This window comes from Rhinopithecus bieti, unplaced genomic scaffold (genome assembly GCF_001698545.2).
Source record: "Rhinopithecus bieti isolate Rb0 unplaced genomic scaffold, ASM169854v2 scaffold_2524, whole genome shotgun sequence".
NCBI lineage: Eukaryota > Metazoa > Chordata > Mammalia > Primates > Cercopithecidae > Rhinopithecus > Rhinopithecus bieti.
The window spans coordinates 2,702,071-2,729,690 of record NW_016803991.1 but is presented as its reverse complement, the minus strand read 5'-3'; positions in this window follow the sequence as shown (position 1 = coordinate 2,729,690).

Below are 27,620 nucleotides of genomic sequence, written 5' to 3'. Positions count from 1 at the left end.
TTTATCTTTTTTTTTGTTTTTTTTTTTTTTTTTAAGAAAAAGTTTTTTTCTTCTCACCCGATTGAATTATTTTTCTCCATTTTTTTGTCTTTCCACTCTTAATGCAAGCCTGAGAGGCCCTCAGATAACTTCTTGTACCCTGGGACTCCTTGGGAAAAACAGGAGGTGACACAGACCCTGTTTTGAGATAAAAGAAACCTATATTTTCCTCATGAAATCCCAGGAATTAGAAGTGGATAGCGTTCTCTCAAAATCAAAGGCTCTGCTCTGTTTTGCATTGTGTTATCTGACAGTTTTATGTTTGGGGGTATCAAATTATCTTGCATTATGAGAGAGCTTCGGTGTGCAATAATTAGGTAGGAAATATACTTTAAGGGATGACTAATAGTAGTTATGGAGGGATACTTAACTCTGCATATTTGAACCAGAGAAGCATGGTCATTGCCATCTGAAAGCTATGGAAACATCCCCACCCCCCACTGAGAGATGATACTCCCATGAAGGATGAGTTGATTACAAAATAAGGTGATTGGTTTTGGGTTGCTTTGCAATGAAATGCATGGTAGAAGCACCGTACTGTCTTCTTCCACAGTATCTCCCCTTTTTTCGGGGATCCAAGATCCAGTACAAAATGGCACCCTTAATTTTGGGGATCTGTCTTTGCCTTCAGTTGTGTCTGCTTATTAGGCCCTAAAAATGCATGCTATCCTGGCCCTTTTCCTCCAAGGGCTCCACCCTGAAGCCAGTAAGCCAATTAAGAAACTGGAAAATGAAAAATCTTGCAAATGCTGAATCTTGTATCGGTTTGTGGTGATATATATGTGTTGCGTGTAATGTCTATAAAAATAGCTCTAACTGATTGACTTAAAGAAAAATAAGCACTGAAATCAAATATTTTTTAGTTTGTGTTCCTTAAATATTCAAGAAATAAAAATAGTCTTAGGGATTATTCGCAAAATGCAAGTGTTGTCAAACTGCAAATAGTCTTAATTATACATCTTAGATACTAGGTTTGCTAAATGCTCCAAGGTTGTATATTACCTGCTTTACAGCTAGGTAAGGCCTGGGACATGTGGAGTTAGATGCTAAAAGGAAGCAGACTTTATCTGTACTTCTGTCTGGGTCCTTGACTCCACACCTTGTACATAATTAAAATCAGTAACTAACTAGGTTTTTCACCAAAAGTAAAATTTGCTAAGAGTTAATCGTGCAACATGTATTTGAGATCACTAAATGGTTTCACATGCAAGGTGTATAAAAACAGTAGTATGTGGTTTTTAGCAAAAGATTATAAGAAAGCATGGAAATGTAAATTTTTTGCAGGGATAAGGAATTATCTTAAATTTGATAAGATAGAGCTAAACGTTCAAGTAAGTTTTGGAAAGATTATAAAAATTAGTCTTGCAAAAAATGTGTAAACATTAACTAAATTCAAAGAAGTATTACATGGTCTTTTTATAAGTTGAGTATTGAAATAAAAGCACAGAAGATTGTCCTAAGATGCTAATCTGCTTTGTAGCAAAGGGTTTATGAAGGATTTGTAAAGATTTTACCTCATGGTCAAATAGGTTATGATTAGATGAAATTTTCTATGAGGTTTCATCAAAAGGTGGTTTAACTTTAATAAACTTATTCAAGTGTAAAATCTGGCTTTGCACAGGATTTTCATGTAATAGTAAAGGCTAATAAAGATTTTTGTCTTTTGAGTCATCATTTTGGCAAAATATATAATTGATAGCAATTGGAATTCTATTTCATAACATCAAGTGTTCTAAACCTTCGATATTTAACAGGTGTCCCAAAACTCAAACTCCAAGTTTCAAAATTGTGTTTCCTGATGCCTGGCTTTCTGGATGGTCCAGATGGCCCATGAAACATCCAGAGAAGTTGTAAACAGGATTATTTGACATGTTTAATTGTATAAGATTGCCAAAATGATGTCAAATCTTCTTTAGGTTATATTTTGATGAGTAACACTAACATATGTTCCAAAATTGTATGTGATTTCTAAAATCTAATGTCTAAGTATATGCCATCAATCATAATTAAAGTTAAAGTCATTGTAAACCATGGGAATAGCTAAACTTCTTTGTCAGTCATGTTTTTAATTTTAACTACCCTGGAAATTTTGTCATTAGCAACAATTATTGTTTTTCATTGTTCCTTCTCAAAAGATGGTTTATAATCAAGCTATGGGAACTTAACATGTGTTCTCAAATGCAAGTTTTTAATAGTTTTGAAGATTATAACATTGGAATAGAGAATAAAAACCTACAGGACTCATGAATAACTGAAATGTTCACAAATTATCAAGCAAAGCAAGAGTTGACTAAATGGACTGCACTAAGAAAGCTAAAGCAACCTGTTCAACTTATGCTTGGAATATTGCTGATCCTTGTTTGTTTTTCAGAATCAAGGAAACTTACTTTGATCTATTTATGGCCTTTAATAATTTAGTAAGTCAAACTCCTGTGAACAAAACTTGGAGCATGTTTGTTTCTCTCTGTCTGGTTCCTCTAGAATTTGGAAACTATCTGTGAGTACTCTTAACTTATGGCAACACAGTTGTTTGCATCAGTGCAAGAAGAATCCATTTTTCTTTTGCAACAGGACACAATTGGAAATAACTGGTTATTTTACCAAGGCTTTGACTGGAAGGTTGTGTTTCCCTTTAAGGAGTCAATCTTGACTCACAGAGCTGACGAAACCCCATGGGGAGAATTGGCCTCATATCCCTGCCTACACAGTCCCTGCACAGGGTTCCTGACCTGTGGTCAGTAAAGAATGTCACTTTCTAACAGGTATAGGAGCTCCAAGTTTATCATGTGACCTTAAGAGAAAAGGGTCACTCAACTCACAGGTATTTAAGGATATAAACCCATGGCAGGGCTCAGTTAAAAGAAGCCTTATGTGAGATTCTTTGTGGAACAGAGTTCCATCAAAGTCAATCAAAAAGTACTATGTAGAAATAATTTTTCTTGCTCTACTTTATGCAAATAATCAGGCCGAGTAAAAGACTACAGTTTATTCTACGAACAACAGGGTCCTATCACAATTTGTTTTTACCAAAAATGAGGACTGCAGAGAGAAATTGTGCTCCAAAGCTTATTATACATTTGCCATTAAATCCTATTCCCATTAATGGTTTTTAAGCTTTCTGCCTACATTGTAGACTAACACTGCTTATTCCTGTGAATCAAATGGTGATCTCCTGCAGCTTGGAAGAAATAAAAGGGATGAAAATGTAAAATCTGGATTAATATGCTAGTTCTGGGCAATTAACCTGTAAATTCTGATAGGTAATGAAAGTGAGTAGAATGTCCATAACCTGGAGGTTTCCTTGGGAAAATAAAAAACAAGGAACTTCATAGACTCCCAAATGGAAGTTTTACATCTTGACAAGTAAATTCTTAGATGGAAATACTCTACTATGTCACCCTTGCGGGAATTGCTCTACTCACTCTGCTATTTGTAGTAGAGCTATACATGGTAGCACCTTTTAACTGAAATATTGGACAGAGAGTTCCCATTGCTGTAGTATTTTGCTTAATTATTATTTTTATACCAGGGATAATAGTTACCAGCATAAAGGAAGCATATAAGTTTTACCATCACTGAATCTTCTAGAGCTTCTTATTGGGTTTGGTAATATGTCATATCCTGGCTATGCAAAGAAAGTTATAAAGAAAAGAGATTTTATATAAAAAAGGATCTTGTATGGTAAATACTTTTCCTAAAGAGAATAGTTGGCTGTTTAAAAGAAGGATGTTTAGGACAAGACAGAAAGTTTAAGCATGCCTTAGATGGTCTGTGGAAGTCATGAAGGGATTAATAGTTGCAGGAAAGATTTGGCCAAGGTTAACACTAAAGTTACTCTAGCCACCCAAATTCAATGCTACTTATCCTAAAAGGAATGTTATTTTTTAAAAGTTGTTTATTTATTCATTTATTTTGAGATGGAGTTTTGTTCTTGCTGTCCAGGCTGGAGTGCAATGGTGTGATCTCAGCTCACTGAAACCTCTGCCTCCCAGGTTCAAGTGATTCTTCTGCCTCAGCCTCCCGAGTAGCTAGGATTACAGGCATGTGCCACCTCACCTGGCTAGTTTTGTATTTTTCGTAGAGACAGGGTTTTTTCATGTTGGTCAGGCTGGTCTCAAACTCCTGACCTCAGGTGATCCACCGTCCTCAGCCTCCCAAAGTCCTGGGATTACAGGCGTGAGCCACTGCACCCAGTCAGAATGTTACTTTTATCTTAATGTTTCAGCAACATCTGGTGGTGGCAAACCAGTGTTACAGCTCATCAGGATGGCTGACTGCAATCAATCTTCAAATGATGTTGCAGACAGAACCACAGATAGACACACTTTTCTTCCAAGGACCCTTAGATCAACCACAGGAGGAGCCCTAGCTGCTGTTCCGTATACAAGTGCCCTTTTCATCAGGAAGTAGTCAGAAGAGTCGTAGTCCAGCACCCCATAACAGCAGTTAGCGTTACCACTCCAGAGAGGCGAATGATACAGAAGTTAAGAAGAAATTATTTAGGCAGATATTAAGGGTATGGGAGTCCTCAGTAAGACTTTTCCTTTTAATAAAAAGCAGCCACAAATCATTTTTTAATGAAGAGCAGCCTGTAAAATCAAGCTGCAGACATATACAAGCAAGCTGGAAGCTCGCATGGGTAAAAGTTGGCAGGAACTAGGGACTAGACATGTTCAAGATGGTGGCTCCATATTCCCTTCTCTGCCAGCCCTGTGTATGGGAAAAAGCAGACAAGATGGTACCAATCAACTCAAAAGAACATTTGCAGAATAAGATTAGGGTGGGCTGACAAGCCTTCTGCATGCAATATGTAAACATCATACCTGATCAAACCAATCTGTGAGCCCTATGTAAACCAGCCACCGTCTCCTCAAGCTTGACTATAAAATCTGGCACATATGCCACCAGCCAGTCCTTTCCACTCAGTGACCTCTCTCTATATAGAGAGTTATTTCTTCTTCTCTTCTTTTCTGCCTATTAAACCTCCACTCCTAAAATCCTCATGTATGTCCATGTCCTAAAGTTTTCTGGCATGCGATGATGAACCTCAGGGCATATGCCTCAGAAAACATAGCTGCTTAGTCAGCAAACTTTTTCTTTAAATGATCAGATGGCAAATATTTAGGTTTGGAGGACCACATAAGTACTCTATTTTATATTTTTTCTTGCTTTTGTTTTGCTTTTATTTATAACTTTTAAAATGAAAACAAACAAACAAACAACTATTCTTTGCTCATGGGTTATACAAAACCAGGCCACAGGCTGGATTTGCCCCACAAGCCATAACTTGCCAACTCATAATACAGACAGTAAATTGTGTGGGATAGGTGGTTTTACACTTCAAGAGAACTATTTAGAATTATTAGGGAAGTCCTGAAACTAGGTAATCCTGGGAACAATCAGGTTCCCATTCTTAGAATTATAAATACTATACTTGTTGGGGCTCAGAACACAATATCCCCAAATATGGCACCTTGGCATGTGGAGTATTTTAAGCTGAAGAAAATTGAGAAAATGGAAAAAACAGGGTGCTCTTTCTGAACTTTTCCCAACCCACTCTCTCCTGAAGTAGAACAAAGAAACTGAAATGTCCTTGACCCCTTTATCCACTGAAATAGGCCATAGAAACAGAATTCCTCTTGCCCATTCTCCCCTGAAATGGGCCATGAAGTCCAGCTGAACTTGCCCTGAAATAGGTAATCATAAGACCCGCCTTCCAAAAGGGGTCCTACCAATGCCCAGAGGGAAGGAATGTCATTATCTCTGAAGACAAAAAGACACAGAAGATAGTCTGAACAAACAGACCTTGCTGATTTATCCCCCAGTTTATGACTCAAATCCTAACCCTTTTGTTCATTTGTTTCTCTCCAACTATCCACTTCTTTATCAGACTTAGCAGACAATTCCCTTAGCAGACAGAATTCCCTGTTTCTTTGGGTCTTTATTTCCTGATGGAGGTTCACATGTCAAGTAAAATTTATTAAATAAATGCTTATGCTTCTCTCCTGTGTCTGTCTTTGTCAGTTTTATGTTCAGACCTCGCCAGGAACCCTAAGAGGGCTGAGGAACCCTTCTTCTCCTATGTCCTATACTCTGAGGAAACCCGTTGAAGTTCTTGGATTGTTTGATGATGGAGGATGTTATTAACAGGCAGGCACTGAATGGTCTGTTAATAGTAATAGGAAGTGGAGTTTCCAAGCAATTAACCAAAAATAATAAAAGTAGTCTTTCTTGTACTTCAAATGGTGAAGCAGATTATGGATCTTACATCAAGAAAAAAATTATGATCTGGAGGGACTGAGTCTTTGAGAAACATGCTTCTCAGTTAAAAGGTCCAGGTTCATCTTCCCTGCTCCTTTCTCACCCCAAACTTAGATTAATATGACTAGAGAAATAATGCTGCACTGCTGAATATTTTACAGGCCTGGGGAAGGTTAGTCATTACATGCTCCTGGATGGGCTTCATTCACACACATTCAAGCTAATTATAAAAGAACTTTAAAGCTATGTGTGGATGCTAAGAGGTGGACAGATGAAGGGAGCCCCTATTGCAATATAAATACAACCCTGTAAATGTATATAAATATTGGAAAAGGCAGAATTGGAAGAAAAATGACTATAGTTTAAATTCAATCTCACAGAACATGTAGCATAATTGTTTGCATACAATAGGTGCTCAATGACCATTTGGTGAATTAAAGCACAAAAGCAAGAATAAGCAATGACCAACATCATGGGGTCCTCCACCAGGAATTATTAATATGTCTCCTGATTTTCTATTCACCAAGCATAGGTTCTCAACAGACTGTTTTCTGTTTCTCTCCGACCCTTTCCAGTTTGACGTTTCATTGTTTGCTATGTAGTTTCTTCCTAGATGGAAAAAAAAACAAACTTGTGTATCTCTTTATTTCAGGAGTTGTTATGGTGGGTTTAAGCATAAAAAAAGGCTGATATAATAATGTACAATGGGGATTTGATGATTTCACTGATCTTTATTTTTTCTAGCGATCCTACTTTAGCAATATAATTTCAGAGTGGTCCCAGCAATATAATTCCAAGATAGTAAATTGCTTTAAATTATGCTATCTGTTTCAAGCTGAGTTAAACCTCATTCCATGGTGAGCTAGTTGCTATATGGAAGTGAATACTTTGTGCTTGCTTTAATCTTTTTGCCATGTCTTCATGCAATAGAAGAGATAATTCATCAACCAATAGAATAATATCATTTAAAAAGCTCTGGGAAAGTTTGATCTTACCTTTAGGAAAAGTGGTATTTCATGTTAGTGTTTCACAACTGCCCTTTGGCCATTCTTTCCTTGCCTAGGAATCTGACCAGAGTGCTGAAGTCTTCTATCTGTGCCCTTTATCTTTAGCCTCAGGCAACTTTCTATCCAACTCTTTCTCTAGCCCTATGACAATGTCCCCATTGAGAAAGAAAAAATAAAATATTGACCGAAGGAATCCCCCCTTTGGCCAAGGAACCCCAAAGAAACCCTAAAAATTGAGTTCCTGACCAAGAAAAGACAGGTGAGTCAACTTTCAGTGGATAAAAGAACTTTAGAGAACAACTTTGTCTTGTTCTTTAGGAGAGATAGCGGCAGGGAGGTCAAAGAGATCTTGAAGTTTCTTCTTCAATTCAGAATGTTAAAGAATCATGTTTTAAGAGATCAGTTTCCAAGCTACAACATCTGCAATTTTGTATGACAATCGTAACGATAATGGAGCTGAGGATCATACAGGAAGAACAATTGAATAACAGCATGAAGCTGAAGTTGGTGGTAGCAATGCTTTCTTATAAGTAAGATATATGTTCACATTTAAAGACACTATGTTATCTCACTTCTGCAAATGTTTAGTAAATCATTACCCCTAGAACACTTAAGCAAGAAGAGTTTGTCTACAACTTCCCCTAGCAGCTTTCTTCTCATAACGCCTTGAGAAATTAAATTGGCAAAGGGAAATATCTCTGCAAAGACAAGACTTATCTGCCCCTATTTTAGTACTCTACTCAGAACCAGCTACCTAATTTGCAGGACATAGTGCAAAATGAAATGCTGGTTCCTTTGCCCAAAGAGTCTTGAACCAAGCACGGGGTCCTCCTACATATGGTGTCCTGTGTGACTGCACAGGTTGCATGTCCGTGAATCCGGCCCTGACTATGCCAGACCCTTTTCTCTTCTGTCCTCTGAAGTACAGCATTCTTAGTCAATTTAAATGAGCAACTTAGCGTCACAAAAGCAAGAGGGAATTTAAAAAACAGATTACATAGAATTAACATAATTTAAAAGTGCAACTTTATGTCACTCTACTAACTCAGCATACACTTAATTTATTAAATGAGACCTCTGTGCTTTCACTCTTCTTTCTGTTAACAGGTGCTTGCTATCTCTAAAGGTAAGTTTTAGATCACTTGCCTATTTATGCCCCTAAGCTGAAAATGATTTGTGTATTTTCACTCCCTATAAAAACATTGTCGTTTCTTCTCTTTCACCCGGTTCATGCTCTCTTAATTTTAATTTGCTTTTAAATAAAAATTTTAAGCAGTCTTTATTTCTATTTTAGTTTCCTTTTATCTTTGTTCTAAAGCTATGTTTCCTAACTTTTATTTCAATTTTATTTTCCCCCATGGAAGATTTTTTAGACAATCTAATGGCACTCCCATGAAATTTTTAACACTATAGATAATACTATTTATGAAGCACATAGAAATATATATATATATATATATATATATATATATATATATATATATATATATAAATATGTGCATATGTAATAGCATATACAGCTTTTTCAACCCACAAAAATAAGACTCAATTCTATCCCTTTGGGAGTGATAGATTCTTTGAGAATGCATGATCTAAAGGATTCATGATCTAAAGAAACATGTCTCAGAATCTATTTCTATTCCACCCTCACATTGTTTCTCTGTAAAAAAAAAAAAAAAAAAAAAACAAGATGTCCACAACACTAGCTTTCACAAGTCCAAACCAATTGACTAAGCTGAGTTCCACATCATCAACTGGGAAATTAGCCTACAAACATTTGTGTACTAGGACAGAGTATTCTGTGAATCTATCTGCATTTTAACTACAATTTCATTTTCTTCACTTCTGAGATCAATTCAGTTCACAGCTACCATTTGAAGGGGATGCTTTTAGGGATAGATGTTAACAAGAATATAGCAAATTATCGCCTGCAGCCATGAAAGGGCAATGATACGCAAGCTCTACAAAGGCACGCTTCCTTCCAGCTTGTCAACTTCAAGATAAATATGTAGATTGACATTTTCTGGACATATAGGTACATCTCATAAAGTCAACTTCAAAACAGAATGTGTTTTTCTCAATAAATATGCCAAAAAGTGCTGCTGGAGCAGCACATCCCTGGATTATGGTGCCAACTATGGAATGATGAGGTTCATAAATTTGGAAAAGAGAGTTTTATTTCTCATAAAGGGTTGCAGCCAGCAGGTGGCCATTTTGACTGACTGGGAAGGGCACCCTCTGGCCAGAAATCCAAAAATAAGGACTTCAAAGGTCAGAAGAATAAGACAGGGATTTATGCTGAATAGGGTGGCCAAATATACTATTCAATAAGCCATAGGAGAAGTCATTATTTATGAAAGAAGGAACATATTCATGCACAATTGAGCACCATGCCTCTTCATGGGTTCCATGTTCCAAAAAATAGGGCAATAGCATGATTGGAGGGTGCAGCTATTGGCCCTCTGACATCAAACGCTGAAGCAGGGAATATGAAAATCCTCACTGCAAATCCTCCTAGACTGGCCACAACCACTCTATGGTCAGTGGTCTCTAATATTATTAGGAAGGATGCATTGTGAAACCGGGGAGCTACTACACTGGAACCGCAAAGAAGGAAGGGAAGTCAGTTGTGACCTTGGATCATTGGCTAAAGGTGATAAAGAAATGAGTTATCCATTTCTTGTTTTCTAGAGCTGGTTTCTGTTGACCTCTTAGGAAAGAATTCTGGTTAAAAGTTGCTAAGGAAGGAACATACTGAGGTGACGAAAAATAAAAACAAAAGAGTTGTTTTCCTTGGTGAGTCAGCTTTAAGTGGAAGCTGTTTTATTTTCCGGCCCCCGCCAGGAACCCTAAGAGGACTGAGGAACTGTTATCTCATTATCCATTGCAGAAAAGAAGACCAACTATGTAACTACACCTGAACAGACCTTTTCCCAAGGTGATGTCTGTCTCTCAGTATCATTCAAATTCCAAAGAGAACTATTTACAAGTTCCCTGAACCATTCATTCTGTTCTGTTCATTCTCTCTAGCAACCATTTATTGCCCCTCAACAGAATTCCTCTTCTGCTCCTCTTGTAACTTGTTTTGCCAGGGTGATAGTCAAGCTTCTAAACTCCATTGAGAGATGCGTAATCACTCTGTAATTTTCCCCTTGTACACATTAATAAATTTGTATGCTTTTTCGCCAATTGTAATCGCCTAATGGGTTCTTCCTGCCCACTGCAGATGAAACTGCCATTGCAAAATTGTAACTGAAACAGTGAAAGAGATTTGGCCTAACCAACTCCATCTTGCTTCTAACCTCCAAGCTATCTTTGTTTATTCCTGGGCATAGGCTGAACTAACTTTGGGAGGAACTTTGTTTATAGTTTAAAAGAAAGACAATAATAGCCCTTTCCCAAAACAAACCTCTTTCTTGCCTGGGAACCTGGGAACTAGACTGCCTTTGTAGGGCTAACAAATTAGCCACAAGATTAGAAATTATGGTTTAGGAGTCCTGCAGCTGGAAGTTACAAGATTCTGACCCTCCCTAAACTGCTCCTAAGATCAGTGCTTGAGATATTTTGCAGACCCTGCACTTCAGGGATCAGCTGTCACCACCCAGATTGATTAACTGGCTCATCTGATCTTGTGGCCCCCACCCAGGAACTGATTCAGTGCAAAAGGACAGCTTCGATTCCTTATGATTTCATCTCCTACCTAACCAATCAGCACTCCTGGCTCACTGGCTTCCCTCCACCCACCAAGTTGTCCTTAAAAACTCTGATCCCTGAATGCTTGGGGAGACTGATTAATGTTAAAACTCCAGTCTCCCACCCAGCTGGCTCTTCATGAATTACTCTTTCTCTATTGTAATTCCCCTGTGTAAGCAGTGGCAAGGTGAACCCATTGGGCGGTTACACAAAGACAAAACCAATTCACTGAGATTATAGCATTGCAATAAAGACTTTAATTGACACAAGATTGGTCACAACATGTGGGAGACAGTAATTACTCAAATCAATATCCCCAAAAATGTGGAGGCAGGGTTCAAGGGTAGTTTAGTGGGCAGGGGGCTAGGGGAATGGGTGGTGCTGATTGGTTGGGAATGCAATCATAAAAGTGTGGAAAATGGTCCTCATGGATTGAATCTGCATCTGGGTGGGGGGGTCACAAGACAGGTTGAGCCAAGAGTCATCTGGATGGGGCCATTTATTCAGAAATGCAAAAGCCTGAAAAGATATCTGAAAAGACCAATCTTAGGTTTCACAATAGGGAATTGGGGAAGTTGCAAATCTTATAACCTCCAGAATAACAGCTGGTAATTGTTTAATTATACCTACATTTTAGCAGAATTCAGGTCCCTCATCCACCCAAACTGGTGGCCCTTCATTAGTTTTATAAAGGTGGCATAGAATTGGGGAAGGGCTTGGCCGAAGCCTGGGAATCACCTAGGGCAGTTTGGAGGTTAAAGGCAAGATGAGGGCTGATTAGATCAGATCTCTTTCATTGTCATTATTTTCTCACTGTTACAATTTTTGCAAAGATGGTTTCAAAATTAACCTACTTTCGTAAGCTAATTTTTCAGTGAAACTTCAGAGGTTAAAGGGAAAGTTTATCCGTTTTCTCCCTACATGGGATAGAGATTAAAGAAGTAATGTACTAAGTCAAATACAGCATATGCATAATTGGCCTTATTTTTTGGCAACTTTGTTCATATAAGGTCACACTTTTATTATTACTTTCATAAATAAATTCCATGAAAATAAGGCTATCCCAAAAACTTTGCTTCTACCCACTTAAAATTCTATTATATTATGATATAAAGAGTAGGAGACATTACAGATAATTATGAGAGATTTGCTTACTCAAATTAAGTGGGCTAAGAAGAAGTGAGCGGGCTAAGAAGTCTCTGCCTACAGTGTTTAGAAAGCTGTCAGCAAGATCAAGCTGGAGCAGCTGTTTCCATTGCAAGATGATTGTTTTTCAAAAGCTGATGAACTTTAGTTAGTATAACTATGGCAATGGCAAAGACATATGCTCACAGAAAATGTTCTCTTTCCTTCCATGTGAATGCTGCCTGTCCTAAGGCCTCTCGGGATTAGAAACTAGATCCCTTTTCATGGCATCAGCCCTATTCAAAGATGTCAGCAGGGAGCTAGGAAAGAGGCACTCTGCAAGTGGAGCTGCCTTTCTCCCCCAGGGAGTCCGCTGCTTTTTGCAGGTGATGAGGAGGAGGTGTAATTCTCACATTTAATGAAATCCCTGAAATTTGAAGCTTTCAGTTAACATCTGGTTGTGAAAGAGAAACACTTGGCTGGCTATTTTCTTGCTGCTGGCTAGCTGGCTGGGTTGAAGGGACTTCCTGTTCACCTCCTCAGTCAAGGTAGCATGAGAGAATGGTTCAGTTTCATTCACCCTAGCAGGGGGAAAGCTGGCAGGAGGAACCCACTCAAAGTGCAGGAGACTCATGACAGCTGGTTCCTGCCATTCTCAGCCTGTGCCCTCTAATCAGGTGGCTGTTCAATTATGTCCAATGAACCCTAGCTGAGCAATTAAAAAAGCAAACGCTTCCCCAGAATGGCATGGCTGCAAAAATTGATAAGTTCACCTTTGCTTGTGACTCAAGCAGAGTGTAAGCTGTTTAAATGTTACCCTGGAGCTGTAGCTTAGGAGAGCTTTAAAGAGGGCTTAGCCTGCTCAAAGGGAAGAGGCTACAACTAACACACACAGGGCAAGAGGAATTCTTGAACCATCATTACATCTTTCTCTCCTGACTTTCCCTTCTCAGTGAAAATTGTATCTTTCTGGTTATAATGGAAAATATCATTGCAATTGCTTTGACTGGCCAGTATTACAGTAAAATTTCATGCCCCACTGTATTTCTTTATTTTGCTTTTAAACAATGGTGTTGTTTTGATTCCAGAACTGATAGAACAAGGGGTTATTTTCTTGGTCATTGGTTCTCTCTTATATTTTGAATTCTTTTCTCCCTCCTTTCTCTTGTCTGATCCCTAGTCACTTCAAATGATCCCCAGGATTTTCAAAACAAGAAGCTTAAAAAGAAACCATGCAAATAGAACACAGTGGCACAAAACAGAGCCTTAAGCATGCCATCTTGTTAATGCATTGAAGTAGTTAGTAATAGATCACTGAGGACAGCTTTTCCTGAGAACAGCTGGTAGTAGATATATTTGTATTTTCAGAAAGAGATGCTATTATATTGTTACCAGAAAAAGTCCTGATCCAGGTCCCAAGAGAAGGTTCTTGAATCTTGTGCAAGAAAGAATTTAGGGTGAGTTCATAGAGTAAAGTGAAAGCAAGTTTAATAAGAAAGTAGAGGAATAAAATAATGGCTACTCCATAGACAGAGCAGCCCCGAGGGCAGCTGGTTGCCTGTTTTTATGGTTATTTTTTGATTATATGCTAAACAAATGGTGGATTATTCATGCCTCCCTTTTTTGACCATATAGGGTAAGTTCCTGATGTTCCCATGGCTTTGTAAACTGTCATGGTGCTGGCTGGAGTGCAGCAGTGAGGATGACCAGAAGTCACTCTCGTTGCCATCTTGGTTTTGGTGGATTTTAGCCATCTTCTTTACTGCAATCTGTTTTATCAGCAAGGTCTTTAGGACCTGTATCTTATGCTGATCTCCTACCTCATCTTGTGACTTAGAATGCATTACGCTCTGGGAATGCAACCCAGTAGTCTCAGCTTCATTTTATCCAGTCCCTATTCAAGATGGAATTGCTCCGATTCAAATGCATCTGATAATATTGTATCAGAATCTTAAGAATATTGGCAAACTTTTGACTTAGGAGAATCCATATACAAAGCTGTAATATCAGGGGAGAACTGAAGAAGTGTGTAAAGTCATTACTTGTTGGAAATGTACCAATGTCATGCATAGAAGTAAAACAAAAAAGTAGGATACAACCTAAGTGTTACTTAACAGTACTGGGTACAGAAATTATAGGAAAATTGAATATCCCACCCGAGAATATGCTTCTTTGCCATAAATATTATTTTGAGTGGATTATTTTGAGAAACTATACACTCAGGAGAAATTGAATAGAAAGGTATCCTTTTGTAAGAGAAATTTACACTACTAAAGGAAATCTTCATTTGTGAGGAATGAAGATTCCTCTCCTTACCAGGAGGAATAGAATGATTCTAAATAACTGGAGACTTTAGAGGATGGTGTCAGCAAGATGGCAGAATAGGATTTTCCAGTGCTGGTCCTTTGCAGAAAGATTGATTTGAACAACTTATCCATGCACAAAAATATCTTCACAAGAGCCAAAAAATTCAGGTGACAAATTACAGCATCTGAGTGCAACAAAGAAATAAGAAAACATACATTGAAGATGGTAGAAACACTGTTTTACATTACCCTTTTCATCCTTCCCCTAAGCCTGGGCAACATACTGCAAAGAGAGACACCCTTCATGTGGGTCAAAGAAAGTGAAGTGAACGTGACTATACACTGCAGACTCTATCACCAGGCCCATTTTAGTACCAGAGTTACCCTTATGGCCCCAGCTCCAGGCCAGCAGCTGCAGACAAATATTCCAGTAGACCCTGAGTCCAGGCTCACTCCAGCAGACCCAGGGTTCAAGCCTGCCCCATAAGATCATAGCCTTCGGGTCCTCTCCAAAGTCAGACCAGCCCCTGTGGCTCCAGGCTGTAAGCTAGTCCCCATGAGCCTAGCCTTATGTATGGTTCCTGCAGATCCAGAATTCAGGCCATTCCCTGTGGCCCCAGGCACCAGGCCAGACCCAGGGTCCTAGACTTTAGGTCACCTCCAAAATACCCATGCTCCAGTAGACTCAGGGTACAGGCCCACATTATTAGAGCCTGACTTTGGCTGGCATCCACAGACCCAAGCTCCAGGACCAATGCTGTGAACCCAGACTACAAAACAGCTTTTGTTGACTCAAGCTTATAGGCCTTCCGCACTACCAGGCTGGCCCCAGGTTCCAGGTTGATCTCTGAAGGTCCAAGTTCCAGTTAACTCAGGATCAATATTTGCTCTATCATAGGCAAGACACAGGCCCAGCCTCATGGACTCAGGCTTCAGGACCATCTGAGTACCAAGTCATCCCTTGTGGACTCAGTCTTAAGGTTCAGCCTAGCACCAGGTTGGTCCCCATAGACACAAACTTGAGACTGGCTTCCACAGAGGATCTAGGCCCACTCCCACAGATGCATAGTGGGGGAACCCACCCCCACTATATTTCAACTTAGGTTCTTTCTATTTTCCATAAGTGTTGGCCAGCTGAGAAATAAAGAGAGACAGTATAAAGAGATAAATTTTACAGCTGGGCTGCCGGGAGTGACATCACATATCGGTATGACCATGATGCTCACCTAAGCCTCAAACCAGCAAGTTTTTTATTAAGGATTTTATTAAGGATTTTTATTAAGGATTTCAAAAGGGGCGGGGATGTAATAACAGGGAGTATGCTTCAAAGGACAAAAAGCAGAACTACTAATAAGGGTCTAGCAAAGATCACATGCTTCTGAGGGAACAGGACAAAGGGCAAAAGAAGAACTGCTGATAAGGGTCCAACAAAGATCACAAGGCAAAGGACAAAAACAGAACTACTGATAAGGGTCATGTTCAGCGGTGCACATATTGTCTTGATAAACATCTTAAACAGCAGAAAATAGAGTTTGAGAGCAGACAACCAGTCTGACCATAAATTTACCAGGGCAGTTTTTCCCCACCCTAGCAAGCCTGAAGGTACTGCAGGAGACCAGGGCGTATCTCAGTCCTTATCTCAACTGCATAAAACAGACATTCCCAGAACAGCCGTTTATAGACCTACCCCCAGGAATGCATTTCTTTTCCAGAGTATTAATATTAATATTCCTTGCTAGGAGAATAATTTAGCAATATCTCTCCTGCTTGCATGTCCATTTATAGGTTCTCTGCAAGAAGAAAAATATCGCTTTTTTTGCCCGATTCTGCAGGCAGTCAGACCTTATGGTTGTCTTCCCTTGTTCCCTAAAAATTGCTGTTATTGTTTTCTTTTTCAAGGTGCACTGATTTCACATTGTTCAAATACACATGTTTTACAATCAATTTGTACAGTTAACATAATTATCACAGCAGTCTTGAGGTGATGTACGTCCTTAATTTATGAAGATAACAGGATTAAGAAACGTAAAGACAGGCATAAGAAATTATGAAAGTATTATTTAGGAACTGAAAAATGTCCATGAAATCTTCATAATTTATATTCCTCTGCCACAGATCCAGCTGGTCCCTCCATTCAGGGTCCCTGACTTCCCACAACAGATGCAGTAAATAGGTCTGCTTCATGAACAACAGCACCAGGCAGTCCCTCATGAACCTAGAATCTGAGCACACCCCAGGAGAACCAAGCTCCAGGCTCAATCACATAGACACAGAAACCAGACTATGACCTGTAAACCCAGTGTCATTCTTGCCTATCTGCTTACCCAGGCACCCTACTCATCTGCCCAAGGACTCCAGCAGTAAGCCTAACTGCAGACACTACCAGACAGCTTGCCAAGAATATATGGATGAGCTGACTAGTGAAGGGCTTTTCCTGATGAAGCCCTTCTGTAAGGACTGAAATAGGTGCCTACTTCTTCCAATGGACAAAAATCAATACTAGGCAATAAGGATCACAAATAATCAGGAAAACGTGACATCAACAAAGGAACAAATTAAAGCACTAGTTACAGATACTAAAGAATTGGATATCTATGAACTGCCTGAGAAAGTTCATGATTGTCTTAAAGAAGCTCAAAATAATTGTCTTAAAGAAGCTCAGTGAGCTACAAAAGAACACAGATAGAATCCTAAACAACATCAGAAAAATAATATACAAACAAAATGAGAACATCAACAAAGAGATAAAAAACATAACATTCTTCTGCTAAAGAACACAATGCTTAAACTGAAAAAATTTCTTAGAGAATTTTGACAACAGACTCAGTCAAGTAGATTGAAGACTCTGTGAGCTTAAAGAAATTTGAAATTAGTCAGGGGAAAAAAAAAACAAAGAAAAGATGGAAAAAGCAAAGAAAAGCCTGCTGAACTTATGAGATACCATGAAGTGAAACAACATACACATTCTAGGGATGCCAGAAGAAGCAGAGAAAGAAAAAGAGGAAGAAAGCTAATTTAAAGAAACAAATGACAGAAAACTTCCCAAATTTGGAGAGGCAAATGAACATCCGTGTCCATGAAGGCTGTGTTAGTCCATTTTGCATTGTTATGAGGAAAGACCTAAGACTGGATAATTTACAAAGAAAAAGGGATTATTGGATTCATAGTCCTGAAGGTTGTACAAGCAAGGTATTAAAATAAGCATAGTTAAAATAACTTATTAATCATACATAATATATAAAAGATATAAATTGTGGCATCAATAACATAAAATGAGAATGGGAGGAGAAGTTAAAAGGTAGAGTATATGTAAATTGTTGTCATTTTAAAACTGAATGTTGTAACTATAAAATATTTTACATACATCCCATGGTAACCATAAATTTAAAAACCTGTAGTAAATACACCAAAGAATAAAACAAGGAAGCCACCACAAAAAATTACCATAAAGGAAGACAAAACTGGAAAACAGTTGAAAAATAATTAACAAAATGGCAGTAAGTCCTATTTCTGGTTCTAAAATATATGATTCTTTATGTCATAATATTTTAATTAGCAGCCCCAACGGAGTATTATTTTGTATTTTGGTCACTGTGACAGACAACTGATGACTATATTTTGGTGAATGTCTCTGTCAGCAATCCTTATTAGAGTGCTACATCACAGGGTACAGGTAAGCATTCTCCCTCTTAGCCACACATGTAACCAACCCTGGCAATATAAGGAAGAGAGAACAACCCTAATGAATAATCATCTTGAGATGTTTCCAGATGAACATCTAAATAGTTTCCAGCAGTGTACAGAGTATTTCTCTGATATTTAGATGTTTATGAGCAAACTTATCAGGTATCATCAATTATTTATCATTGTCAACAGTCCAAAGGTTTGCCTTACTTCAAGCTGAGGAGAAGGCACAAAATCCAATAAAAGAAAATTATGTGTTGATGGGTGTGTGGTTGTGTGTGCATGCCATGTTAAAGAAGAGGTGAAAATTATCTTGTCTTTACCCAGATATCTTTCTCTCTACCTTTCCTTCTGAAATTTATTTTCTTCCCCTGAAATTCTGTACTTGAATTATTTCTTCTAATCCTAAGAAATACACGGCTTAATTAGGTTCCTGATTCTGAACACAGTTACACTCATAGTATCAAACTATCCTTTTGATTGTGATCCAATTAAACAAAGAGATATGGTCATATTAAACAAGAAAATATTATCTGACTTTGCATTGTGCCTGCATGAATTTCACAATCTTAAAACTATTTCATTATTTCGTTTTCATGAAGATGAATGGATTTTGTGGAAGGTGGTGTCTCATGGCTGATCTTGGACATGTATTTTGCAGACTATCCTGTCACACTGGTCCCATTGGCCCATAGTTATTATTATATCTTCCACAGTGGAAGAGCACAGACTTTGAGTGAAGACAGGATGGTGGGAAGCCTGAAGGCTAGCTTTAAATTAGTTTCCAGGGATGCCTGGAATTGTCCCATTGGATTCTATTCCATTGGGAATATCTCACATTAACACTCATTTTCTCAAGAATGATAGAGGTCAATGTTGCTATGGTAAAATTCCTTGAAATAAATTCCTTTGATGATTCACATGTAGTTTGTGTCAACCACACTAGTACAGCAGGTTGGCTTGTAGCCAAAATGGCTATAATGCCTCTCAGAACAACTGAGGATGGTCAATGGAGTATGCTAAGTCTTCCCACAAACTTCCCCACAGAAAAGCCAGAATGCTCATTCCTGTTAGGCTATATTAACTTATAATAGTTTCCTTCATGAGGACCTGAAGGTGAGTGAAGCAAAAGGCTTCAAAAGAGAGTGTTGGGACAGGACTCGGCTTCCTCTTTTCTAGTATAAACATTATTTCCTTCAGAAATTATCCTTTACTGGTATCATACCCTTCCCATTTGGTCCACCCTGAGATTTTCAGGTGATGTTGCAGAATGGCTAGATGTTTAGTTAGCCCTCCCATTTAAATGAACAGTCTGCCCTCTGATTTGGGTTGGGTGGACAGGAGGGATGGCAGGGGACACAGCTCTCTTCTGCACGTGCTCAGTGTCCCTTCAATCTTTCCAGGTGGTGTCTTGGGACCTAGTTTGACCAGCATCTAGAAAATACTTTCCAACCTCGAGTCTTTTCACAATTGGGTGTTTAGTCCTTAATCAGTAGATACAATGGAAACTTCCAGACATGTCTCTTTCCTTTTCCTTTTCTTTTATTTCAACCATCTCAAACTTTCCTATTTCCTCTTTCTAACATTAGAGATTGTATAATTCATCACAAAAGCTAACAGCTCTACATTTCATATACAAAATTATATACATGTATGTGTGTGTCTCTCTCTATATATATATGACTGTGTGTGCATGTGTGTATGTGTATGTGTGTGTAAAATCGAAAATGTGTGCCCAAGTATGCAAGGCCCATGACACACACTAGAAAATTTGGCCCAATGTATTTCTGCCCCCCAACTTAGAGACTCATGCTTGCATTTGCATATCAAGGGAACTGAAAATCCTGTAGTCAATCTTGTTAATTTATTAATACAACTCAGAATTTGTTCACTTATGTGTATAACATCATATAGAACTAATATTATGCAGGCATATTCAAAACATTGTTACAAAACAACAAATAGAACATCGTAGAGCTGAGTCCCAAGAGCTTAGTTTTAAAGACAATGCCTAAGGTAAAAAAGCTCATATGACAAAATATTTTAAAAAATCGAATCATACTTATTGTGGTGAGATACTCACATTAGAGGTGGCAGGAAGAAAAGGAGATTGCCTGACAAACAGATCTCTGTGTCTACCTACTTGCTTGTTGGTAGACATACGATCACTGAGGGAACAATGGAGTAAGATACCTGTGATCTTAAATAAAATTTCTCTATTGTTTTCTGATCATATATGTATTTGATTTTAATACATTACACATGTATATGCTGCAACCTCACACTAGTCCTTTGAACAGTGAACATACTCTCCCTCATGTAGAAAAGTAGTTACTCTTACTAATCATTAGTAAAACCTCTAACATGTATTTTAAAACCAATCTTTGGCAGAATTGTGGAACTTAGAAATATCATTTTAGAGTTGAAGCCTTTCATACTCTGGTGAAAAGAACAGGGAATTTAAAATCAGAAGTGATATGATTTGGCTCTGTGTCCCCACCCAAATCTCATTGTATAGCTTCCATAATTCCCATGTATTGTGGAAGGGATCCAGTGGGAGATGATTGAATTATGTGGGGTGGGTCTTTCCCTTGCTGTTCTCTTGACAGTGAATGGGTCTCATTCAATCTGATGAAATGAGATTTTCCCTACATAAGCTCTCCTCTCTTTGCCTGCTGCCATCCATATAAGATTTGACTTGCTCCTTTTGCCTTCTGCCGTGATTGTGATGGATCCTCATTCATGTGGAACTGAGAGTCCATTAAACCTCTTTTTTCTTTCTTTCTTTCTTTCTTTCTTTCTTTTTTNAACAAGGAAGCCACCACAAAAAATTACCATAAAGGAAGACAAAACTGGAAAACAGTTGAAAAATAATTAACAAAATGGCAGTAAGTCCTATTTCTGGTTCTAAAATATATGATTCTTTATGTCATAATATTTTAATTAGCAGCCCCAACGGAGTATTATTTTGTATTTTGGTCACTGTGACAGACAACTGATGACTATATTTTTGGTGAATGTCTCTGTCAGCAATCCTTATTAGAGTGCTACATCACAGGGTACAGGTAAGCATTCTCCCTCTTAGCCACACATGTAACCAACCCTGGCAATATAAGGAAGAGAGAACAACCCTAATGAATAATCATCTTGAGATGTTTCCAGATGAACATCTAAATAGTTTCCAGCAGTGTACAGAGTATTTCTCTGATATTTAGATGTTTATGAGCAAACTTATCAGGTATCATCAATTATTTATCATTGTCAACAGTCCAAAGGTTTGCCTTACTTCAAGCTGAGGAGAAGGCACAAAATCCAATAAAAAGAAAAATTATGTGTTGATGGGTGTGTGGTTGTGTGTGCATGCCATGTTAAAGAAGAGGTGAAAATTATCTTGTCTTTACCCAGATATCTTTCTCTCTACCTTTCCTTCTGAAATTTATTTTCTTCCCCTGAAATTCTGTACTTGAATTATTTCTTCTAATCCTAAGAAATACACGGCTTAATTAGGTTCCTGATTCTGAACACAGTTACACTCATAGTATCAAACTATCCTTTTGATTGTGATCCAATTAAACAAAGAGATATGGTCATATTAAACAAGAAAATATTATCTGACTTTGCATTGTGACTGCATGAATTTCACAATCTTAAAACTATTTCATTATTTCGTTTTCATGAAGATGAATGGATTTTTGTGGAAGGTGGTGTCTCATGGCTGATCTTGGACATGTATTTTGCAGACTATCCTGTCACACTGGTCCCATTGGCCCATAGTTATTATTATATCTTCCACAGTGGAAGAGCACAGACTTTGAGTGAAGACAGGATGGTGGGAAGCCTGAAGGCTAGCTTTAAATTAGTTTCCAGGGATGCCTGGAATTGTCCCATTGGATTCTATTCCATTGGGAATATCTCACATTAACACTCATTTTCTCAAGAATGATAGAGGTCAATGTTGCTATGGTAAAATTCCTTGAAATAAATTCCTTTGATGATTCACATGTAGTTTGTGTCAACCACACTAGTACAGCAGGTTGGCTTGTAGCCAAAATGGCTATAATGCCTCTCAGAACAACTGAGGATGGTCAATGGAGTATGCTAAGTCTTCCCACAAACTTCCCCACAGAAAAAGCCAGAATGCTCATTCCTGTTAGGCTATATTAACTTATAATAGTTTCCTTCATGAGGACCTGAAGGTGAGTGAAGCAAAAGGCTTCAAAAGAGAGTGTTGGGACAGGACTCGGCTTCCTCTTTTTCTAGTATAAACATTATTTCCTTCAGAAATTATCCTTTACTGGTATCATACCCTTCCCATTTGGTCCACCCTGAGATTTTCAGGTGATGTTGCAGAATGGCTAGATGTTTAGTTAGCCCTCCCATTTAAATGAACAGTCTGCCCTCTGATTTGGGTTGGGTGGACAGGAGGGATGGCAGGGGACACAGCTCTCTTCTGCACGTGCTCAGTGTCCCTTCAATCTTTCCAGGTGGTGTCTTGGGACCTAGTTTGACCAGCATCTAGAAAATACTTTCCAACCTCGAGTCTTTTCACAATTGGGTGTTTAGTCCTTAATCAGTAGATACAATGGAAACTTCCAGACATGTCTCTTTCCTTTTCCTTTTCTTTTATTTCAACCATCTCAAACTTTCCTATTTCCTCTTTCTAACATTAGAGATTGTATAATTCATCACAAAAAGCTAACAGCTCTACATTTCATATACAAAAATTATATACATGTATGTGTGTGTCTCTCTCTATATATATATGACTGTGTGTGCATGTGTGTATGTGTATGTGTGTGTAAAATCGAAAATGTGTGCCCAAGTATGCAAGGCCCATGACACACACTAGAAAATTTGGCCCAATGTATTTCTGCCCCCCAACTTAGAGACTCATGCTTGCATTTGCATATCAAGGGAACTGAAAAATCCTGTAGTCAATCTTGTTAATTTATTAATACAACTCAGAATTTGTTCACTTATGTGTATAACATCATATAGAACTAATATTATGCAGGCATATTCAAAAACATTGTTACAAAACAACAAATAGAACATCGTAGAGCTGAGTCCCAAGAGCTTAGTTTTTAAAGACAATGCCTAAGGTAAAAAAGCTCATATGACAAAATATTTTAAAAAATCGAATCATACTTATTGTGGTGAGATACTCACATTAGAGGTGGCAGGAAGAAAAGGAGATTGCCTGACAAACAGATCTCTGTGTCTACCTACTTGCTTGTTGGTAGACATACGATCACTGAGGGAACAATGGAGTAAGATACCTGTGATCTTAAATAAAATTTCTCTATTGTTTTCTGATCATATATGTATTTGATTTTTAATACATTACACATGTATATGCTGCAACCTCACACTAGTCCTTTGAACAGTGAACATACTCTCCCTCATGTAGAAAAGTAGTTACTCTTACTAATCATTAGTAAAACCTCTAACATGTATTTTAAAACCAATCTTTGGCAGAATTGTGGAACTTAGAAATATCATTTTAGAGTTGAAGCCTTTCATACTCTGGTGAAAAGAACAGGGAATTTAAAATCAGAAGTGATATGATTTGGCTCTGTGTCCCCACCCAAATCTCATTGTATAGCTTCCATAATTCCCATGTATTGTGGAAGGGATCCAGTGGGAGATGATTGAATTATGTGGGGTGGGTCTTTCCCTTGCTGTTCTCTTGACAGTGAATGGGTCTCATTCAATCTGATGAAATGAGATTTTCCCTACATAAGCTCTCCTCTCTTTGCCTGCTGCCATCCATATAAGATTTGACTTGCTCCTTTTTGCCTTCTGCCGTGATTGTGATGGATCCTCATTCATGTGGAACTGAGAGTCCATTAAACCTCTTTTTTCTTTCTTTCTTTCTTTCTTTTTTTTTTTTTATTTTAAAGAGAGAGTCTCACTTTGTCGGCCACTGGAGTGCAATGGTGAGATCTTGGCTCACTGCAACCTCCACCTTCCGGGTTCAAGCAGTTCTTCTGCCTCAGCCTTCTGAGTAGCTGGGACTACAGGTGCATGCTACCACATCTGGTTAATTTTTTGTATTTTTAGTAGAGATAGGATTTCACCGTGTTAGCCAGGATGGTCTCAATCTCTTGACCTCATGATCCGACCACCTTGGCCTCCCAAAGTGCTGGGATTACAGGGGCAAGCTACCACTCTTGGCCTAAACCTCTTTTTCTTCCCAGTCTAGGTATGTCTTTATTAGTAGCATGAAAATGGACTAATACAAGAAGACTCTGGGTAAGTCTCAGCTTTATCACTGTTTAGCTGCATAAATTTGAATAAGCTATGTAAATTCTCCCTGAATTTCAACTTCTTCATAAGTAAAAGGAGAAATTGTTATTATCTGCATCAGAGGATTATTTTGAAACAGGAGCTAAAGGAAAATGAATTGTGAATATCCAAGATCCACATAAACAGCATTGTGTCTGGAAAAACTTCAGCTAGCTAGGGACCCCACTATGTGTCCTAACCTAGACCAAAAGCCTAGGTAGTCTCTCAGGTACAAAATGCTCCTTTCTGTCTTCCATAATCTCAAATACCCCCACTTCCTTAGTCACAGATAACTATGCACAAGAGAAGCAAGTTGATAAAAAAATGTCAATCCAGGTATATGTTATAGTGAATAACTAAGTGTTGTAACAGGGTGGCATACTCTCAGAGAAGTGTTACCTTGAGGAAACCTAAAGGACATGATGGTAAAATTTATGGCAACTGGGAGCCATACAGGAGGAATATTTCCGTGTTTATTCCCTGCACTCCTCGAGTCACAAGTCGTGGATTACCTCTACACACACAGTGGAAGAACTGGGAAAAATACCTCTGGGATGTTCCACCCAGATACACACTATTTTGTTCATATATGAAATCATGGGGAGATGCTCTAACTCTGATTTGGTGAAAGAATCTAAGGGCTCAGACATGAACTTATTGATAGGGGTCAACATAGAGATCAAGAATAAAATAAGACTGGGTGAGGTGGCTCATGCCTGTAATCCCAGCACTTTGGGAGGCCGAGGAGGGCATATCACCTGAAGTCAGGAGTTGGAGAACAGCCTGGACAACATGGCAAAACCCCGTCTCTACTAAAAATACAAAAATGACCCAGGCATGGTGGCACATGCCTGTAATCCCAGCTCTTCGTGAGGCTGAGGCAGGATGATTGCTTGAACCCAGGAAGTGGAAGTTGCAGTGAGACGAGATGGTGCCACTGCACTCCAGCCTGGGTGACAGAACAAGAGTCCACCTCAAAATAAATAAGTAGATAAATAAATAAAAATAAAATAACAAGATTTGTGAAGCATAAATATTTGATATCCTAAATGTTTTGGGATTTATCTATTAATTAACATTTCCACAGTAAACTTGTGGAATGCTTTTTAGATGCAAATTCCTCTTTTTATATTTGAGGATTGCCTTTAACTTCGGCCCTGGGCACTGTCCATTCTTAGCTTCCAACTTTCTCCAATTGCTTTTCTAGTAGATTCCAGGTGATACAGTAGACTTACAGATAAGCAGATTGCAAAGGATTTTATCTGTGAGAAAACCATGATGGCTTTTTTATTATTTCCAATTCTCTCCAAATATTCATTTATCTGCCTCTTCTGTCTTCTTTTCAAACAAACAAAAAAAGGAGTTCTTTTTTGTTTTGTTTTTTAAACTTTTTTTTTTTTTTTTTTTTTTTTTTTAAATCATCAAGCCTGCATATTACAGTGGCTAGAAGGAAATACTCCTCCAAATACTAATAAACAGTAATTCTCATCTCTCTAACATTTCATGCAGTTGGGAAATAGATATTCAAGAAAAGTACTCCACTCCTTCCTCTAGTCTAGAGACACATGGCAGAATTTTCTTCAATATACACTTGACCTTTGAACAACATGGATTTGAACTGTGTGGATCCACTTACATGTGGATTTTCTTTTGCTACTGACACCCCTGAGACAACAAAACCAGTTCCTCTTTTTCTTCATCCTTCTCAGCCTCTCCAATGTGAAGATGATAGGCAGGCACGTGGTAGGCCTGCAATTCTAGGTAATGCTGAAGTGGGCGGATCACTTCAGGTCAGGAGTTTGAGACCAGCCTCACCAACATGGCGAAACTCCCTCTCTAACAAAAATACAGAAATTAGCCAGGTGTAGTGGCTTGCATCTATAATGCCACCTACTTAGTAAGCTGAGTCAGGAGAATCACTTAAACCTGGGAGGCAGAGATTGCAGTGAGCCGAGATCAAGCCACTGCACTCCAACCTGGTTGATAGAAAGAGACTCTGTCTCAACAAAAACAACAACGAAAAATCAATGTAAAGATGATAAGGATGAGACCTTTATGGTGATCCACTTCCACTTAATGAATAGCAAGTATATTTTCTCTTCTTTTTTTTTTTGTTTTTTTGTTTTGAGATGGAGTCTTGCTCTGTCACCCAGGCTGGAGTGCAGTGGCGTGATCTTGGCTCACTACAACCTCTGCCTCCCTGGTTCAAGTGATTCTCTCCTGTCTCAGCTTCCTGAGTAGGTGGAGATATAAGCACACACCACCATGTCCAGTTAATTTTTGTATTTTTAGTAGAGATGGGATTTCACCGTGTTGGTCAGGCTAGTCTCGAACTTCTGATCTCGTGATCCACCCGCCTCGGCCTCTCAAAGTGCTGGCATTACAGGTGTGAGTCACCACACCCGGCCCTATGATCTTCTTAATAACATTTTCTTCTCTCTAGCTTACTTTATTGTAAGAAGAGTGTAAAATATACACAACATACAAAATATATGTTAATAGATTCTTTATGTTATGGATAAGCCTTCTGGTCAACAGATGGCTATTTGTAGTTATGTTTTTGGAAAGTCAAATGTTATACGTGAATTTTTCACTGCACAGGTTGCGGGGAGGTGGCACCCCAACCCCATGTTGTTCATGGATTAACTGTACTTTATAAAGTTCTTTATTTTCTGTTTTGTTGTATTTCTCTTTAGGAACCAAAACTTTTTTTCTCTAAACACTTAAAACATTTCAACAAAATTAAAATGTTTTTTTAACAAAGTTTTGTAATGACTTACTCATTCATGTGTGTCAAACTCATGGTTGATGAGATTCTTAGCCAATATGTGAGTAGTTCCTGATCCTTCACTTCTGGGTTGACCTAACACTTGGATATCTGTTGCCTATGGCACTGGGTGTATAGCTTAATTGAGCTATCACAACTAACACAGAATAGTATCTAAATTAGCACAATCTATGAGGTGATTTCATGTTACTTCATCATTTGATATGAACCTTCTATATTGAAAGACCATAAACAGACATAGACACAAATATTATTATTATTATTATTATTATTACTATTATTATTTTTATACTTTAAGTTCTAGGGTACATGTGCATAACGTGCAGGTTTGTTACATATGTATACTTATGCCATGTTGGTGTGCTGCACCCATCAACTCGTCAGCACCCATCAATTCATCATTTATATCATGTATAACTCCCCAATGCA